This window comes from Podarcis muralis, chromosome 9, assembly GCF_964188315.1.
Source record: "Podarcis muralis chromosome 9, rPodMur119.hap1.1, whole genome shotgun sequence".
Lineage (NCBI taxonomy): Eukaryota > Metazoa > Chordata > Lepidosauria > Squamata > Lacertidae > Podarcis > Podarcis muralis.
In genome coordinates, this window is record NC_135663.1 from 61143972 (window position 1) to 61164734 (window position 20763).

Below are 20763 nucleotides of genomic sequence, written 5' to 3' on the forward strand. Positions count from 1 at the left end.
AATAGGAAAAGCATTAAAACAACAGGAGTTAAAGAAATAATGTTATGGATGGATTTTACGTATCGGACCAATGAAATATTTAAAGAGGGCAGACAGTATGGCCACTTATTTCAAAGACATGAGAAGTAGCAGATTTGCTACTCAACATGTGACTTGTTAAATCAGTGGCGGACTTTGGTCTTTAAAATTTCAGTGGTGCCCTGTGCAAGGCCAAAATTGGATGCCTCCCCACCTTTCAGTTATAGTTGCAAAGTCCTGCAATGCCCTCTAGTGTTGGTGCCCAGTGCAAACTGGCCAAAATCTGCCCCTGTGTTAAACAGATAGGGCCATTAAGACAGTTCAGTAAAGCGTGAGAGGTGGCCGCTTAACAGCGACACAACTGCTGCCTAGAGAAGGAACTTCTTTTAAGCCTTTTCTTTGGTGATTGCTGCCCCGTAAAAAAAAAAAAAAAAGGCAGATAGCCAGGATTTTAGTGTAGATGCAATTGGAGAGCAGTACATCCACCAAAAATAAAATACAGCAGCAAAGATAGGAGTTTGTGATGTAAACTCAGGCCCTATTTCATACAATCAAAGGTAATTTATTTTCTTTGGTTTGTAAACATTTTTAAAATTACCATGCCAGTGCAAATAAGATATATCATTATTATTCCCAAATTTCAGTGGCGGAGATTGATTGAGTTATGTCAGCCATGCATTCAGGATATTTTTTGTGCCCCATAAGCTTTTGTTAGCATCTAAATAAATAATGCCAGCTTAAATTTTTATTTTTTAGAAAAAGCACATTGCCAGACTTAAGTCTTGCAGAATTGTGTGAATAAGCACTAAGGAAACAATTTTTTGAAATGTCAAAAGGTTATCTTTAAACTAATATGAACATTACATATAACCCCCCCCCAACTGCATGTTGCAGGTGGTTCATATTTTTTCCTGAGGCCGCAAGTGCTGAACAATACACGCAATACCTTACTTAATCCTGTCCTAAATAACATGCAAGTTCTTAAGCGCGACACTGTTTGTTTGTATCCATAGGTGGCGCTAAAAATATGCAACAAAGAACAATCCATTGTGTATTGCGGTAGATTTCACTGCAAGCATAGAATTCAACAAGTCGTTTTTTGAAATTCTCTCTGTATTTTGCCCAATGAATGAAAGGGAGCCTTTTCAAGGTAGACAGAGAGGTTCCAAAGGAAACGATACGAATGGTGAATCACACAACACCTCTGGAAACCAGAATGTAGTGAACACTGGTAAAACACTGAGTCAATCCCATAACTGCTTTGGGTTTTTTAAAAAAACCCAAACCACCACCTAAGGGAGAGAAGAATTATAACATAAAATGCCACAAGATATTTTGTGTTCTTATATTGTGATTTTATGTTGTAACTGCCCTGAGACCTGTGGGTATAGGGTGGCATAACAAATATAATAAATAAAATAAAACAAGAACAAAGAGGACAACACAAACGCAATTAATTTCAACCAGATTATTCCTAAACTCCTCTTCCAAGGACCCTTTGGCAGGAGCTGGTAGACAAAGGGAGGCAGTAAAATTTTCTGGTGTACACTGGGACAGGTTTGCCAATTGCCTTGAAAGGAAAACCTATTATTATCTTTCACGTTTATTTGGAATGAGAGATCACTTAGGACAGGCAATGTGGTATCCACGGCCAATTTCAGGTTAGGCGGACATGAAGGCAAAAGTTTCATTATCACCTTTAAGTTTTGCCTGATCAAGCAATTTAAGGTTGCAACTATGGAGCACATGACGTCTTATGAAAAATTACAGGCAAAACTGATTAAACGCCGTGCCATCTGCAGCACTGTAATTCACAATATTTTTTTTGCTGCAGCCCCAGCTTACTGAGCCAACCCCATCCTAGACAATATGCAGAGCAATGAATTCAGCCTAAGGATCAAGACACAATTATTTATAGTACTGCAGATCCTGACTCAAGATCTCAAGCAGAGGATTCCCCCAGTGCTCTAACCCAAAATGCTTTCCCCTTAAGGTACCCGATGCTAGGACCTTAAAAACATGCCACGCATGTGCTGTGTCACTAATTCTCCCCTCCCTGTGTAAGAAAAAAATTGTGCTCCATCAAGTCATCCGCTCACCCACAATGATCGTGCTTTAAATATAACCCTTGCCAATAGCTTACGGTTTTGCTAGGTAGATGAAATTCTTTGATGAACAGACTTGTGAAGATTGTTTCAGCCTCTAAGAGTGGCTTGAACTTTTGCACTTCCGTCCTCTGTCGAAAAGTTTAACCACCTGAGCTATACAAGGAGGAGGACTCTGACTTTTCTTCAGTTTCAGTTTCTGCTTTAATAATGCAGTGCATTCTACACTGGTTGATACAAGAAAAGGGTCTTAGCAGTGATTATTTATACCCATGGAACGCCAATTCACACATTTCTCCAAGTTTTGGTAGGAATCATGCAGAGGCCATTGGCAAAACACGAGATTCTTACATGGGTTGTATTTTTCACCAATGGTAAGCAGAAAATGTTTGGTTCAGGCCAGGCCAAGTAGATTCCTTGCATACGTCAGAAATATTAAGAGCTCTAACTCATTATGGCTGACGTGGAAAAACATTCCTAAATGCTTATTTGGTGGTTTCAAGCCAGCTATCAGTGCTCATAATTGTCTTTCCAAGACAGAGGTAAGGAGCAACTTCCCTTTCCAGTCCCATATTTACCAGAACTACCATCTGAGGTCCAGAATCTACTTTCTATTGAGGTACAAGATGGAACCTTTCATGAACTTCGAAAGCAAATATAGCAGCTATTGAGACAAAAAACTGTAGGAACATGGGAGACCGAAGAATGTATTGTTATTGACAACAGTACTGATAAAATGCCCATTTTAAAAAAATGAGATCTAAGTAACTGAACAAGTGAACTATATAAATAACTGAATTGTACCAAGGAGGACAAAAATGTTGAATACTTTAGGGATAGTTATCTGGTAAAACAGTGGAGTTTTACCACTGTTCCACCAAAGAAGAGGAACCAAAGAGGAGGAACAAGTCGGAAAGAAGATAAATTAAGGAACTACATTAAGGATATTCTGAGTATAGCGTCCAGTCGTAATGTCTCAATTTGCAGAATTCATATATTGCATATTTTGTAAGCTACCATATATATATTTTAATTGTTGGAAGACAAAGCAGCCACAACAGCCACCTTTAACTATCTGGGCCACCACTTCAGAGGAGGTGCTTAATTTCTACAAATCAGACAAGCTAATTTTGCTTTAAATATTTTATATAGGTAGAAGTATGTAGGCTATATGTAATATGAAACTACATAACTAGCAATGATGCAGTAAGCAAACGTGTGTGTGTGTGTGTGTGTGTGTGTGTGTGAACAAGCCACACAGTTTTATTTTCCAGCCTCCTCCCAGCTGCTCCACCCTCTGGACCTTTGCCAAGGCAACTTGACTTGTCCAAACAGGACACACTTTGATAAAATTTTCGCTCACACCCTGTCCTTCGGTGAGGCTAGTGAAGCAATTGATTTCTCCATGCAAATAAGGACAGGTGCACAGTTAAAAGTCCAAGCAAACTTCTAAGGCACTTCCTGGAACTGTAACCTACTAGAAAAGAGAGAGAGCGTGTGCCAAGGAACCTGGATAAGGGAAATATAATTTATGCACTTGATTTAAAAAAGATTAATCTTCCGACGGAGTCAGGACACGACCCAGGCAATGTTAAGTACTTTGGAGCATGCTCTGACTTTTCCAGCATGGAGATCCTATTGATTTCAACAGCACAGATTTCAACAAGATGTGTTATGTCTCATTAATTTCAATGGAGAGTTGGACTCAAATGGAATTTACTCCCGAGGAGGCCTGTTTAGGATTGCACTGTTAAAATGCTCCAGACATATTTTCATGTTGTTGTTGTTGCTATTTATATAACATCCTATACCCACAGATTTCAGGGTGGCACACAACATAAAATGACAATATGCAAAACACAAAATACCCAATTGAGACAAAGACAACTCAATAATCCCCCCTATTTTGCCTCATCAAGACTCTGTTTGTTTCTTCCTGCATGGGTCAGCTTGGCTCCAAGCTACCTGAAAGTCTACCTTTCTCCCACATGCATCTACCCATCCTTTAAGATCTGTAGAGGGGGGACTTTATGTGGGCTGCTGCCTTCTAGCAGCACAGGACACAACAGGGCTTTTTCCGTGGTAGCCCCCTGTATCTGCAACTCCCTGCCCTGAGAGGTTAGAGGGCTTTCTCCCTCCTTGTCTATACAATATCTGCAGATGTTGAAGAACCTTTTTGCAACAGCTTTTGGTTTTACTGCTTGTTAGAATGGGGTGTGTCTCTGCAGAAAAAAATACGCTCCCTTAGGTTTTATGCTGTTCTAATGCTGTGCTATTTTGCTGTAGTTTAGTTGACTACAACACAATTTGGCCGACACAGATGCCAGCCCTACACCAAGTCTACTCAGGCAACACTCTATTTTCCAGGACCAAATCACGTCGCCCACATCATCAGGAGTCCATTCGCCTGCGAATATTCCAGTGTGAAATATGCAATCACCTGCTGAGAGACCTTTTGCATTACACATTGGACAAGCAGACAAGTCTCTACGCAAAAGAACAGATGGACACAAATCCAGCATGAGAAATGGAAATATTGAGAAACCAGTGGGGGGTTATTTCAGCCTCCCAGGACACTGTGATCTTAAGTTGACCACATCGGAAACCAAGAAACTTCAAAACGCAATGTGAAATTGCTGGATTGCAATATATCAAGAGGTTCAGTGCCATCACATGTGGACTGAACTGGCACAATATATATTTTTAATCACATTCCCAAGTATTAAGTGGCCTACCAGTGCCAACACACAAACGTAATTTTATTTGTATGCTGTCTTTCCACAGTTCAAACCATGCTCAAGGCGGCTTACAGAATGGAGAGAAAAAACACATAACTGCAACATAACAAAAGCAGTCATTAGCAAGAAAGAAACGTTAAAAAATACACAACCCAACTCAACCATTTCCGCATAAATCATCACAAGATCTAAAATAAAGATACAAAACAGCCAACAGCAACGACCCCCTGCCAACAAAACCCTCCAAGCAAGACCCCCAACCCAGCACGTCCGACTCATCAACAAATATGAATGACCAGCATTAATAACACAATTATCGCTTTCTCTACTTGTCTACATTTCATTTCCTTCTGATCTGTCTGCTTGCAAGTCTCTCCCTCTTTAAATCTAGGTAGCACTTCATAAATCTGATGAAGATGACAATAGTCATGAAGACTTATTCCATAGCAAAGTGGTTAGCCTTTAAGATGCCAGAAGGCTCTTCCTTTTCGTCTTCAATTTCTTCTAGAAATTATACACTCATCAAAAACGCTGATGGTCTCTAAATGCACAAAACCTTTAAATGCTCTGATCAGGCTTATTTAGTAGCATTGTAAATGTTCTGCTACACACGGGAAGAAAATTCAGGACAACCACAAGGAGAAACAATCTTGGTAAATATGTGGTACAGCCTGCTTCTAGGAAAGGAGCCAGACATAGTAGAATAGAGCGCAGAGATCCAGCATCTACACATTTCAAGGCTATTCACCATTCATGGCTTGGTCCATACTATGTGGAAGAGGAATGCTGAAAAACTCGCCTTAATCGACATTTCCGCATGTAAGCAGGGATAAGGAAAATATCTTCCAATGGTGCTGGGAGGTTCCACTTATGGTTTTAAAAACTCGTACCCCAAGTGCTGATGGAAGAACTTAATTTGGGCTTCATGAACTCTTCTGAAGTTTCAAAACTTCTAACATCTGCTTCCACTATCTCCGGGTTCTTATATCTCTAAGGCTGCAATTCCAAGAAGGTGTTCCAGGAAGTAAGAGTGCTTCCAGAATGACGACTTCCAGAGATATCTAGGATCTGCAATTTTGGGTCACTGCACTTGTTGAAACCACGTCTTTTTGCAAAGAATGAAGAATGGTGCTACGATCTACACTTGCAGAGATTGTGCTTCTTCTGTTCCACCCCTTAAAGAAAGTAAACTTAAAAAAGCAAACCTTTTTTTTGGAGGGGGGGAGGGATCCAAAGAAATAGAAGAGCATAGGAGAAGAGCAATTTTATAAATGAGTGGACACAGAACTGAAATAAACACCTTGTGTAGAAGCACCCTAAGTCCCAGTGAAATCAGTAGGATGTATTTATGAATAAATATTTTTAAAACTGCGCTGTATCTTCAGAGGTTAGACCACAATTATGTTTTTTCCTCCTCAGCTGAGAGAAGGCAGTGCCTGCACACTCCCCCCTGCCTATTTGGTGTCCAGAAATGGCCCCACAGAAATCAGACAAAGAGGAAAAACAGGTTAGGATTCCAACTAATCCTACCTAAGGATATTAGTGTGAAGTCAGTTGAGAAAGCACAACCTTACAACTGGAACTACTACTGTCTCTGGAGGATTAACATATAGACTTTAAAGAGTCAGGACTCACATGAGAGAGGTGGTGTTGTTTTTAAGGTCCTTTTAGCAGCAGACCATTCTATTCCATTTCAATATTTTTCTTAAGAAAAAACACATTCTATGGCCTAAACCCAGCAGTTCACCTTATATAGGATTTGGGTTAAAATTCTTCAGGGTATCTTGGAAAAGGGTACAGAGTGGGTAAAATAAAACATTTGCCTTTTCTTTGTAACTTGGGTCTTCAGCACGTGCTACGATGCCACTGTTTTCACCCAAATTTTAACAGTTAACTATATTAAACTTCTGCAGGGACGCGGGTGGCGCTGTGGGTAAAAGCCTCAGCGCCTAGGGCTTGCCGATCGAAAGGTTGGCGGTTCGAATCCCCGCGGCGGGGTGCGCTCCTGTTGTTCGGTCCCAGCGCCTGCCAACCTAGCAGTTCGAAAGCACCCCCGGGTGCAAGTAGATAAATAGGGACCGCTTACTAGCGGGAAGGTAAACAGCGTTTCCGTGTGCGGCTCTGGCTCGCCAGAGCAGCAATGTCACGCTGGCCACGTGACCTGGAAGTGTCTCCGGACAGTGCTGGCCCCCGGCCTCTTGAGTGAGATGGGTGCACAACCCTAGAGTCTGTCAAGACTGGCCCGTACGGGCAGGGGTAACTTTACCTTTACCTTATATTAAACTTCACATTTGTATGAAATAGTTATTGAATCAGTACAGGGTGGAAATGAAGAGAAAAATAACAGGGTCTATGATGAGGGAAATAGGGTTGTCAATGACTGTTTAATAGATGAAAGAACTCTTCATATTACCAAAACCACAGAATATGTGCCTTTGCAAGCTACTTAACAAAGTAGTAACAAGCAAAAGCTACCATGTTAGATAGAAAAGCTATTAGAATTTCTTTTCCACACCAGTAGCAAAAGAAGACTCACAAAATATGAACGTGTTCCTCAATGGATTGGCCCTACTGACTATGTTTGGCTCTGACTGATGAATCAACTAAAGCTTTAGTTGATTAATATACCCAGTATAAATTGCAGGCACAAAAAATAAAATCTGAGAAATTGGGAGAAAAAGCAGGAAATCACAGAGGACTTTAGTCTGCAACAGGAAAAGGTTTCACAAAGACCCCACAAGCCTGTATTCTATTTAATGCGGAACAACTTTCAGCCTTACGAATACAAATCTGCTAGCCATATACAGGAATGGTATGGTAAAAAATGTAATAAAGTTGTAATACAGTCACAGTCAGATGCCTAGCTATACTAGTTATTAATTCTACTATGATTTAGCAGTTTCCACTAAAACAAGCCAGTGCAATTGCTATCGCCCCCATTTTTACATCTAACTAAACTTCACTGAGTGCCTCTTGCCATGGGACAATGTGCTCCCTTATCAGAGCAAACCCTTATCTGCCTTCCTGTCTCAGCGACTTCTTTCAGAGAAACAGAGACACAAAGTTGAGCAAGAAGAAAGAGCAGGCTTCTAAAAACAAGTGAGGTATATATAATGGCACGACAATCTTTCCTTTCCAAGCAGAAGAGAAAGAGCAGCTATTTTTTTTTATAAGACTCAACTTTTTCCAAAAAAATAAAAATAAAAATAAAATAAGGACAAAAACACAAGAGATGTGAAGGGAATAACACCCAGCCAGCCACACAGGAGTGCTTCAGACCACCTGGAAAGGGAGCCTTGAATGAAGGATATTCAGGTCTTGGGAAAGGTAGATGAGGAGGAAGAAAAGAAAAAGACGGCTTTCCCCAGGAAAGGCGTCTTTCTTCAGAATACTTTCCCCAGCCCAGTGGAGTGGGGTGGAAGTTTCTGGAGTGTAAGAAAGAAGAGAGGGGGAGGTTTTAAACCCATTGACCCTCTACTCACCTTGTGGAGACTAGGAGAAGTTCGCAGCCTAAGCAGGTCACTTAAGAATCATAGATTTGTAGAGCTGGGATGGACCGCCTGCAATGCAGGGACCCTTTCTTCCCTCCCTTTCCTGTCCTCCTCCTTTTAATTTACAAAACACTTGGGGGAAGAGTCCCCCAAGCGTGCAGAAATCCCTACGGTATTTTTTGATGGCCCTATTTGGCTTCCAAATTGGGGGTCTTTGATAGCAAGCCATATATCATATCATATAATAAAATTACAAATCCCACTAGGCAGGCCTATTAGGTAGCTCTTTGGGCCTCAAAATTCCTATCACAACTCCCAACCAGGATTTCTATCCCCTAAAAAAAGCCCACAATCAACCAGTCGCTCTTCTAGACAAGGGAAATATCTGCATTTTTACTCTGGGCACTAAGGCATACATATTAAGCCATGATTAATAAATCATTGTAGGGCCTGGCCCTTAGGCATCACATGTGTCTTCCGCCTTCTCGGAAGCAAATTTTCCCCTCCCCTCTTAACTGAATTACAGTGGTACCTCGGGTTAAGTACTTAATTCGTTCCGGAGGTCCGTACTTAACCTGAAACTGTTCTTAACCTGAATCACCACTTTAGCTAATGGAGCCTCCCACTGCCACAGCGCCACCGGAGCACAATTTCTGTTCTCATCCTGAAGCAAAGTTCTTAACCTGAGGTACTATTTCTGGGTTAGCGGAGTCTGTAACCTGAAGCGTATGTAACCTGAAGCGTATGTAACCCGAGGTACCACTGTATACATTAGCCAGGATTTGAAACCAGACTTAAATGTGGCTTTGAACCCTGTTTAAGCAGTAATCCTGGTTTAGTTTAAGACAGTAAGGGTTTTTATCAATATAAGGGCAAAAGAAGCTGTCATCACCAACAGCCCCCAGTCCTCCACTTTCGCTGCACAGTTTGAGCCCACTCCCTCTGCCTGTTTTCCTGCTTTCTGCATTTTTGTGGCCTGGCCCAACCCCGTAACTCTCCAGGAGGAGGAAAAACCAGCTCCCCACCCACCCACTGCAAGCAAACTGCTATAGAAAAAAAAGGCATTCAGGTTGGGTGACAAGACCCACCAGCCCTCAAAACAGCCTTCTTTCCTAGCCAAACACGACACAGCTACATGCACAGGTATTCGCTGCAATCTGCATAAACTGGTTCGTTCCACCCAACACTCACAACCAATCCACTGCAAGCAATTCAAAATATTCACACACCCCATGTTTACTCAGAATGGTGTCCCTGGCCCAATCAGAACTAACTCAAGGTGCTTTCAACCAATCACATTGCTGGTGCTGCAGTTAAAGAGACAGGAGCGTAGCCAAAAGGCTGCCTTGAAAGCAGCAGGAGGAATAGGCAAGTCAAAGGCAGGGGAGAGAACCGAAAAGATCCAAAAGGCACAGATTTCCTTTCTCGTAGCTCAGAAAAGCTCAGCCCACCGCCCAGTCTTGCTATTTCTGCCCCTGACCACCTCCTTGACACTTTGCCCCCCCCCCAGTGGCGGACTTTGGTAGCATGGTGCCCCGCCCGAGCAAGGACAAAATTTGGTGCCCCCTCCTCGAAAATATTTCTTATTTTCACAAGAAATCCTTTGGGTACGGATGCTTTTTTAGGGTTCTTCCCAGTAGGTACCTGAATCAATATAGGCATATTATTATTATTATTATTATTATTATTACACCCCTTCGTCTTGATGCGGAGTTTGGGCCACCCGCACAACCCCTAAATCTAGTGCTGCTCTCCCCCTCCACTGCTAATCTAGACTCACCATCTCTCTCATCACCCAGTCCCTAGTTTTTCTCTTCCTCTCCACCACCACTTAAACACTGTTGTCCGTGTCAAGTGTATACAGTGGTACCTCTGGATGCGAACAGAATCCGTTCCGGAGCCCCGTTTGTATCCTGAGTAGAACACAACCCGGAACTGCGGGTCGCGATTTGCCGCTTCTGCGCATGACGTCATTTTGAGCATCTGCGCATGTGCGAGTGGCGAAACCTGTAAATAACGTGTTCCGTTACTTCCGGGTCGCCGCGGAGTGTAACCTGAAAATGCTCAACCTGAAGCATATTTAACCGGAGGTATGACTGTACTTGTGTGTGCCTCTGGAGTCAAGTATGCTCTGCCTAGGGTGACCTGTGGCTCCACCAGCTGCTAGCTGGTCTCTTGGTACACTGTGTCCCCTTTGCCCTGCCAGCTCCAGTGCAAAGCTGCCGCCACCATTGCCAACATATTAATATAACCCTTGTGGTTAAGGAGACAGGAGGAGGAAAAATTTCTGTAAATGGGAAGGGCTGGAGATCGGGAGCACACAGTTCCACGACCACTCGTGTGATCTTAACAGAGGTTAAGTGTATGTCTATCGCAACAATATGTGAAATCATTCATGCGAGTTTGGACTTTTGGATCTGAGCAAGATGCGAAAATCAGAAGGGAACATTACACAGATATAAGTGAATTGCGAAAAATCAAACTAGGGAAGAGGAGGAAGAAAGATGATGGGTATGGAAAAACGATTAAATAAGCTTTTTTGTGTGTGTGTCTCTCTTCAGAGAAGCAATTTGGTCATTCTCTGATGTGCCAAGGCTTTTAAACTACATGCTCACCGCATGTACCAGACAGTCACACACACATAATTTCCATTATGGCTAACCTTAGTATTTAAAATATGCAGGACTTCTAGCGTTCTGTTTGGCTTACATAACTGTTAGGATAGCTACCCTTGGAATACATCAACAACTGTTATTAAAAACCCTACAAGGAAGCCTTGGAACTAGATGGAGCCTTAATACAGGCAAGAGTTAAATTTGTTCCTTAACCCTGCCAAATGTCAAATTATGAATTGGAAGCAAAAAACCTTGAAATGAAAACACAAAACTTCAGTGAAGAAGTGCTTCCTTCTGGTAAGAAGCATTGGCTATTACAATAACCTGTCTTTCCAAAATATATGACTTAATTATAAAGTATGTCTCAGAAATTATGTATCTTTGACTTACAATGAATAGCAAAATCACCTACACTTACAAACATTAGCTTCAAATACATGATTTCAGTTCACTGTGAAGAACGGTCCTAATAAATAAATATACAAAAGTCCAGGTATTTTTATTTTAAAAAAGAAAATGCAATGGCAATGTAATATTAAAGGATGGACCAGGTTGATATGTGATCATTAAAACGATCAACTATGTTATGCCTGACTAAAGCATATACAAAATTAGCTACTTCCCAATATCATGGTTGATTAAGGGGATTAAAATAGTGAAGCAAGATGATAGCCTTCAAATTTCTAAATTCTAAACTTGTTCACTGACCACTTATCCACACTATGGAAGGCACTAGTCAGGTGTAGCCAACGTAGTGCTGTCCAGATGTTGTGCATCTCAACTCCCATCATCCCTGACCAATGTCCATGTTAGCTGAAGGTGTAATCCAAAACAGCTGGGAAGCACCAGATTGGCTACCCCTGCATAGAATTCAGGCGAGAGTCACAGGCTTCATTGCTTATCTGCCTCAAATTTATTTGCCTATAGAAAGCTTATCACATGGGGGGGGCAAAGTATTTTAGCATACCCTTCTCCTTAATATGCTTATAGAAAACGAGCAGAAGGTTCTTTTTAAAAAGGGGAGAGGGCAGGAATGTGTATTTAAATATGTAACCTCCATCTGCATGAATTGGTATGATCCTAGGAGACTAAGTACATGATTTTTCTGAATTTGCAGAGGGCTTCTAATCTAGTATTCCAATCCTTATCACAGAGGAAGTATAGAATATACAGTACTAAGAAGACATTCCTTTTTTACACTTGGAGCTGCTCTGACAGCTTGTAAGCTACAGTATTTCAGCTGATGATTTTGTTGGTCTTTATTAACACGATGCACAATTTTAATATTAACCCAATGAGAAATCTAACATCTTTGCAGGAAAGCAGGTTTTTTTTCTCCTTTTTGCAAATAAAAACTTACCAAAAGATTAGCTTCTGTTATATACACAAATAAGTTCGTGAAATCCGTACTTCTGAGAAGAAGAAAAAATGCAAAATACCGTAAGTGTATCTCTAAGAAGAATGGGCACAACAACCTAAAGTTACTAAATTTCCCACATTGATCTCAGTTGGAAAGAGTGGGAAACGCTTGCTTGAAATTAATGGAACTGAGGGAATATTTAACTTCAGCTAATTGTGCCATATAAGCCCCAATCCAGATCTTATTACATGTAGTTTTGCATGACCAGTTGCACCAGAATGTGGTTGCAGATGTGCAGCTAAATGAGCATCCTGCTGAAAGTAGTATCATGCAGGTAGTTAACATCTGCATCCAGATGTATATCCAATTTACATCAATGGCCCTGTTCCAACAAATGCTAGGCATGCAAAAAGCTTGCTTCCATGCACAAACCTCCTTATCTGGGTAAATACAGAATACTAGTTAGCTGTGAAATGATCCATCAGTAGTAAATCCCAATAATAATAATGGTCAAAGTTCTCTTTCTGAACTTCCTCTTGGAACATTTTTCTTTCTCCTTCTTTTCCTTGTGAATGCAACCTTGATTCCCAATCGGATACACTATTTCATTCAAACGAAGAATGCTTAGTTTTTCTCACTGCAAAGAGAAATTGTAATTCCCTGTTTCACATGCAGATTACAAACACTTCCATGATGTGCACAGAGATCTGTTTTACTAGGGTTTTAAGTGAAAAGGCTGGACAGTCATTTTCCATGAGTGGTTTGGGAAGATGACAAACTACCTTATGGCAGAAGTTAAATTCTGGAGTTAAAATACAGAGTGCCTCCAAACACTATTAATTTCCCAATTCTACTTTGCTTTGGGTTAGGCTTCCCCCATCATGCCTAAAATGATGAACGTGAAAGGCTTTGATCACTTGAATGTATTTTACATATTTTAAATACCATTTTTACCACCACCATAGAGAGGTAAAGCTTAACCAAAACTATGTTTCCTAGAAAAAAAACCTTCCAGAACAGATGTTGAATTTACATGCATTAGTGAGTGGTCTGCTTTTTTTTTTTAAAAAAGAAAAACTTTTAACATTCATGCATTTCAGCGAAACTACTTCCAATTCACACCACTGCTTCCCTCCCCTTCTGAAGTCTCCAAAACCTGTACCTCCCCACTCCCAGCAAGTATCCTTAATTGCGCGCCTTAGCACAGAATGTGGGAGTTTAAATGCTAACACAGGCTCCTTGTGACATAACACAGGCTGCTTAGGCAATCGCTGAGTGTGTAGAGACATGATAATTCGCTGGGTGGAGACTGGGAGTTGTAGGGCAGTGACAAGGGGTTGTGGCTGGGCTACTGATCTACCAGAAAACAGCCCGAAACAGGAAAGAGCACACATATGCTACTTGGAATGTATGACGCAAACCCCAGCCTTGAAACAAAGAACAGGAAACAGCTCTGCTGGCTGGGCTGGAAAGAAAGCACAGAGAAACATTTGGGTGGCCTTCCCTGACCCCGATATTCATGTGCAGCTGGGATTTCACAAACAAACAAACAAGCAAGCAAAGTGGGTGTAACGTGTAAAGTGCTTGGTCTCTGGGTGTGAAAAAAACAACCTGTCTCTATATCGCAGACCTGCCCTTGACAAACACCAGACTAATATCTATATGGGACAATATAACCACTGAGATATGAAAGCTGGGAGCTAAAGGGCACCTTAAACCTAGGTTATGGGTGCCGCAACCGAATGTCTATAACAAGAATACAAGGTTGAAAATGAATGAACTGCAGCTAAAATCTCACATTCCTTTTTCACATGGTCTAGTCCTCATCTGAAGGCTGCAAACCACAAAGCCATACTTCCCTTGCCCATCCCCCTAATATTCTTATGAGGGTCCCTTCTCCAGCCCTGAGAGAGTGGCTGGAAGTGGAGAGGCAGAAAAAGGTCCTCCTTTCGTTCCAGCAGTGGGAGTTTTAATCTGAAATCTTAAGCGCAGTACTGCTCCCAGAGCTCAGAAACTGCTCGGATTAATGAAATTCCCTGTTGCAAAATGTGCCTAGAAAAATGGGAGTTTCAAACGCTGACCACAACATGCAATTTCCTTTGCACCCACCCTTTCCAGACAGCTCGGAATAATTAACTCTGGACTTCCCACGCATTCTCCTTTTTTAAAAAATTCCGAAATACAAACGCAAACTTTGTTATCAAGGGTTGAGGTGGACTCTTGCTCCCAATAAAGTACCCCCCCCCCCGAAAAAAAGAACGAAACCAACAGCCATTATTGTATTGCACTTTCTAGCCTCCTTTCTCTACTTGTACAAGATCTCCTTAATATGAGAGGTCATTACAAACAATCTGGAGCTCCAATAATAGTGCCTAAAATTTATTGAAAATAAAAGTTGACGCACCAGACAGTAGCCTGGTTTGCATGACATGCAAGCTCAAGTCACAGCTTACCATGGTTCTGCAGGCTGCAAGCAAGTAGTGAGAGGCCACGTTTGCTACCCTGGTCTTTCTGCTACTGTGCTAACCCATGTCTTGGCTTAGTGTGTCAGCTGAAGCCAGACTCATAGTTTAGTTCTCTCCAGGCTAACCATGAGCCGTAATTAACGTTTGTCCTATGGTTTATGGCTCATGGTTTGCCTATGAGAGCTGGGTCACGAGCCCATGTTTTAATGAGACGCTAAGGCAAACCATGGCTTAGCTCAGCAGCAAACAACCAAGGAGGATCAAAGTGGTGGTTGCACTAAGTGGCATAAGGTAAAGGTAAAGGTACCCCTGCCCGTACGGGCCAGTCTTGACAGACTCTAGGGTTGTGCGCCCATCTCACTCAAGAGGCCGGGGGCCAGCGCTGTCCGGAGACACTTCCGGGTCACGTGGCCAGCGTGACATCGCTGCTCTGGCGAGCCAGAGCCGCACACGGAAATGCCGTTTACCTTCCCGCTAGTAAGCGGTCCCTATTTATCTACTTGCACTTTGACGTGCTTTCGAACTGCTAGGTTGGCAGGCGCTGGGACCGAACAACGGGAGCGCACCCCACCGCGGGGATTCGAACCGCCGACCTTTCAATCGGCAAGCCCTAGGCGTTGAGGCTTTTACCCACAGCGCCACCCGCGTCCCCACTAAGTGGCATACATTTGCACTAAGTTTAGCATGTTGCATGAGCCAGATCATTGTAAGACGAAAACACTAGGGCATATGGTGAGCTTATTTGGATATCACAATAAACCATGGCTCAGTGATGACAAGAATGAGAGTCAGAAAGTCTTGGATGCTAGTTCCGATTAAATGACAAGTTGAGGCCGATTGAACAAATGGTGGCTTAAATTTAACCATGGTTTGTTTGAAACAAACCAACTTCAAACCATGGGTTATGAAACTGTCTTTGTTTGAAAGAAAATAAAGTTAAGTTTAATCACATTATATGATCTGGATGTGATGCTAAAATGCAGTTAAGCAAAAGCAAAAACAAAAACTTCCTCTTGGAGTTGCGGGGAGCAAAGGGGAGAGGGGAACCATAAGTGTCCAAGGCTTGCTCCCATTATGATAGCTATGAACCCACAGATGGGCCACAAAAACCTCCAGAAAAATACCTGTTGCCCATTTTATATCTGGTTGATTTCTACATATTATACTACTTTATATGGCATTCATATTTCACATATTATGAACTAGATCAGGAGAACAGGTCATGCAGCCGTCTACTATGCCTGATGCAAGGGATGTCCTATATTCTGTTGGCAAGCATCATAACAACTAAGTTCAGATTTGAACTTTGATTTGGGTCTCAATCACTAAACTTGCTGCTACAGATTCCTCTTAACACTAGTCTAGTCTCTGTTTGGACACATGTTTGGATATGGTTGCTCCTAAAAGACATGCATTTTCTAATCAGAACACCAGTTTTCAAATTTTGTTCAGAAATTGGCACAAACTCTATTTGCCGTGCAATTCTGTAACGTTTACTCAGAAGTACCACTGACATCAATGGGGTTTTCTCCAAAGTGAGTGTGCACATAGAATTATAGCCTTAGGTTGGCACAAGTCTTCCCCCTCCACCAAAGACATAACATTCTGTGAATGTTACTAGTTTATAATAACTTTGGTGTTTGCAAATACAGGAAGGCAGAATAGTAGGGCACACTTACAACCAGGTTTTCTATTATTATTATTATTATTATTATTATTATTATTATTATTATTAATATTTATCATGCTACACAACTGTTATTCTCAGATATTATCTTGCTTTTTTGTTTATCAGTATAAAATTCAGTCAAAGCAAAAAGTCTGCCTAGATACCTTTGCTTTGGTGAGGAAGGGAGCCAGAGAAAGAGTTTATCTGAAAGCATTCATATTACAAAACTGACCAACACATTTTAAAGCCTAGCGGCCAAAGTTAGGTTGATGTACATTATTCCTAGGTCAAATTGTTGATCTTAACCAAATCCAAGTCTGGATCATGCAAGCAACTCATTAGGCAAGCTATGGGAAAAGTTCTCAAAACTATGGGAAAAAAGTTACACCACTTTTTTTTGCCTTTTATAGAAAATAACACTTTTGTGGACTCAAAATGTTTCAAAGTACTGAATCTATGCAAGGTTCCAATTTCTCCAACAACCAGACAAAGGTGAGCCCTGTGAACTGTGGCACTTCCTGCCACACATACAAAAGGCCTCACACACAACTGTGCAAGAGATGCTGCACACACACTTCAGTTGAGAGATAACTCAGCATAAGAATAAAAATGGACAAAGTGAGAGTTTATGAATTGCTGCAGTAAGAAGAAAGCTAAATGTTAATCTAAATCGAAGTGAGTTGTTTGGTGAATTTTACCACCATTTCCTAAATAAAAACTGGGGATTCTTGCTAAAGTTATGTTCCATATGGAAATTAATACAAACATCCAAGATAAGCAGTAATGTTTTAAGCACAAAGAAAGCAACTTTCAGGAAGGAAAGAAGCCAAGTGCTGGTGTCCCTTTCAATTATGCACAAGACTCTTTTTAAAAAATTGATCACCAGAACCTAGCTGACTTTGGAAAGTGTGTGAATGTGTTTTAAAAAAAAAACAATAAAATGGGTATACACTGCTCTCTGTGAGCCACTGAGGATAAAATGTGGACAGGCTACTCAATGCAGTTATTCAGCAATGCAATTATTCTTATTGTAAATCAACTGAAAATACACATGACATCTCCATGTCAAGACATGCATGTAATAGAAAAAAAGCAACAGACTTCATGTTCAAACTTACGTTTTGCACATTAAGTTTTCTTTCCCAAACTGCAACTAAACTGGTGATTGAAATAGAATTATTTATCCCCTTCTTTTTTGGGGGGAACAGACGACGAGGACCTCTAAACAGTAGAACCTTAAGAGAACTCACATTGCATATCAATGTTACTTAACTAAGTACAGAACCAAAATAGCTATACAAATGTGTCCTCTTCTCTAGTTTGGTATGTAGTATCTAGAAACGGACATAATTCACACATCTTGATATATGCTTCTCATTTTCCCTTTCTTGCTCCCATGAAGAGATAACAAAAGCAGCAACCCCCTGATCAACTGACACCTTAATTATTTAAATGGCAGATCTCCAAGGATGTTATGATGCAGAGCTGCCGTTTTGTTTTGAGCATCCTATGCAGCGAAGACCGAAATAACGTTAAGGGAACGCAAAGAAACACGGAGCAACGTCCTTTCCCACTTGGGAAGGAGAAGGAAAGTATCCCGAGTCTAGTTAGCGGCAAACTCTTGTCGAAAGAAAGCAATCCAGTAGCTCCAGGTGTTTTCTTTTTTTTTAAAAGCCCCTCAGGAAAGCTGCGGCAGATGGGATCTTTGTTCGACGGCTCTCCTCCCCAACAGCTCCAAATGACAGGAGGAACGGTTCGTGTTTCAGAAGACGGGGGACAGAAAAGCAAGAGGAGGAGGAGGAGGGAGACACACAAACACGCACCCACCGCAGATCGGGAAAACACACGTGAACGCCAAAAGCTGCGGCGTTCCTTCAGCTTACGGGGCAGCGGCGACTCCAAATGGCAAGGCGTCGCTCTCCCACCACCCCCGGGGGGTGGGTGGGTCATGGAGACAGATCCCAAGCCCCCCACCCCCCGCTCCCCACAACTTTTGCAGCTGCACAAACACTCTGGCCGAAGCGCCCCTAAGTCCCCCGTGCGCCCCCGCTTCGCCAAGCAAGAGCGCGCGTCCAGGAGCCTCTCCATTTCCCCCCTCGCGGGAGGAGCACCTTCCCTCCGGCCTCCCCGCTTCCCCATCCCTTCTCCCAGACACCTCTCGGCCGCCGCCGCCGCCAGACACGTCGCTTTCCTCAGCCGCCACCTTTGCCTCCTCCCCTTCCCTTCGCGCGACTTACTTTTCTCCCCTCTCCTAACTTGTCCAAGAAACCGAGGCGACGACGCCACCACCGCAAGAAGTTTGCTGCCGGAGTCGGCGGTGCTGTTGTCGTTCTCGCTGGTAGCGGGAAAAACCCTCCTTCCCTCTCTTTTTCCGCCCTCGAGGGGGAAACCCGGGGGTTTCTCTCTCTCTGCCGCTTGGCCGCAGGGGCGTTTAGTCCGTCGGCGGCGCGTCCGTCTGTCAGCCCGTCGCGCCTCTGCCCTCGCCTTCTGCTCTGTCTCTCTCCTCTTCTTCTTCTTCTTCTTCCCCCCACCAAGCTCCAAGGCAGGCTCCTGGCACTAGGCAGCGCTGTCACATGACGCCGGCGCCGCTCGCTCTGCCAGGCTCCCTTGGCCGGCGGGGTAGCTAAGAGGGCGGGCAGGAGGGAGGGTCAGGGAGGGGCGCGCGAATCACTCAGCCAGCCAGGCGGGCGAGGCAGGCCGGGCGTGTCCCCTCTCCGCCGCGCTGGGGCGGAGGCCTCAGCGCACCGCAACCCGAGTCAGGGGTCGGGGCGAGGCGAGGCGCTCGCTGGCACTCCGCCTCCCTGCCTCCCTCCCTCCCTGGCGCACAAACAAGTCGGGCGCGCACCGACTCTTCCCTTCCCCCGGGAGGCAGATACGAGAAGGCGGCGCCTCGCACAAGTTGGCCCCTAATTACCCCCCTCCCTCCCTTCCTCCCTCAGAGGACGAGAGAGAGAGAGCGGGAGCCGCCCCGCTGACAAACTCGCCCTTCCAGCTGCGGCGCGCTTCGCCCGCCCGCTCCCTTCCCTTCCCTCCTTCCCCGTCTCTTCCTCGTCCCTCGCCGGGGCCAAGAGGCGTGTGCGCCTCTGGCACCCGGCTCGGCAGGGAACGCACGCAACGCGCCCTAGCGCGCGCGCCCGCCCTCCCTGCGAGCGAACCTGCCGCGGCCAAAAGCAGCAGCGACCCCACCCCAAAAGAAAGGCCCGAAGGGAAGGAAGGGAGGTGCTCGCTCGCTGACAGAGACGGAGGGAGGAGGAGGAGGACGAGGCCTCAATTGTCTCGGGCGCGAAGCCCAGAGTGGACGGCGCCGGCTTCGCGCGTGGCTTGGTTAGGGCCCCGGGCCTGAATGAGGGGTTGTTGTCCTGGTTTAGTCAGGGCTCAGCTGGGGCAGCTTGGGGCGTTTTAGGACAGGCGATCTACGTGGCACTTCCGCTTCTGACTTAAAACACAGCAAGCCAGGGATCGCGTCCAAAGCCGAGGTCGCGTGTAGTCAAAATACGCTGGGTGCAGTGGAGGGTGGGATTGCCAAAGTGGCTTTTCCCAGATGCCCGACCCCTTGTTTGGTTTTGTTTTTATGCCAAAGCTGAACACGCACAAGTTAAGTGCGCAGAAGTTGTGGGCTTGCTGGGTAATAAACGGGTGCTGCTTTTTAATGGCCCCATAAGCAGCTGCCGGTGGTGGGTCCAGGCCCCTTGCATAATTCTTCCCTGTGGGGATGTGTTGGCTGCTTGAAAAGTTTGCAGCATGGCCCCCAACCTGTGGCGAGGCGGTGCTCCCAACCATCGCTCTCTGGCAGAGTTGGGGAGCCCATGGTCTTCCACTTATCAGCCCCAGCCAGAATGGCCAATAGTCTGGGATGCCTGAGGTTTCCCAGTGACATTTGGCAAGCTGGATTCACCCCATTTGCAGTACTGACTGGCTACCACCCCAGCCAGTTGCCTGTATGAAGAAGTCGCCAAATGTCACATCTGAGAACAACCAGATCCTTCAAAGCTGCACGGCATGTAAGCTAGGGTCTTTTACTCCGTGGGCTAGGGGCAAGTTCTAGGTCAGGGTGTCTGAAGATGAAGACACATGCCTTCCAAAGTGTGGTGGTTGAAGCATCTATTCCAAGCTGAGAATGTGTGTTCAGATCACTCTATTAGATTTTAAAGTTCCGATTCCATAAAATAACCATTGAGCTTTAGAGTGCTCCAAGAGCACTATCAAGTAAATCACAGTGCACTCCAATAACATCATTGACTCTCCTGGACTTCTCAGAGCCATTGGAACCTGATAGAAATTGTATCCTCCTGGGCTGCCTTG

At 43.8% G+C, this 20763-nt stretch overlaps 1 protein-coding gene across 3 annotated transcripts in view; it reads right to left on the reverse strand.

Annotated features, from left to right (window-relative positions):
* The window catches only part of KLF3 (KLF transcription factor 3), a 44851-nt gene extending 25544 nt beyond the window's left edge, over positions 1–19307 (reverse strand). The window contains exon 1 of one of the 3 annotated variants that reach the window (XM_028743250.2): positions 18699–19307. The gene's annotated coding sequence lies outside the window, so the exon portion shown is untranslated. Of the gene's footprint in view, positions 1–12327; positions 12347–17579; positions 18223–18698 lie in introns of those variants that run through there. The other 2 variants (XM_028743251.2, XM_077934393.1) reach the window with 2 other exon arrangements.
* Between the last annotated feature and the right edge of the window lie 1456 nt (positions 19308–20763).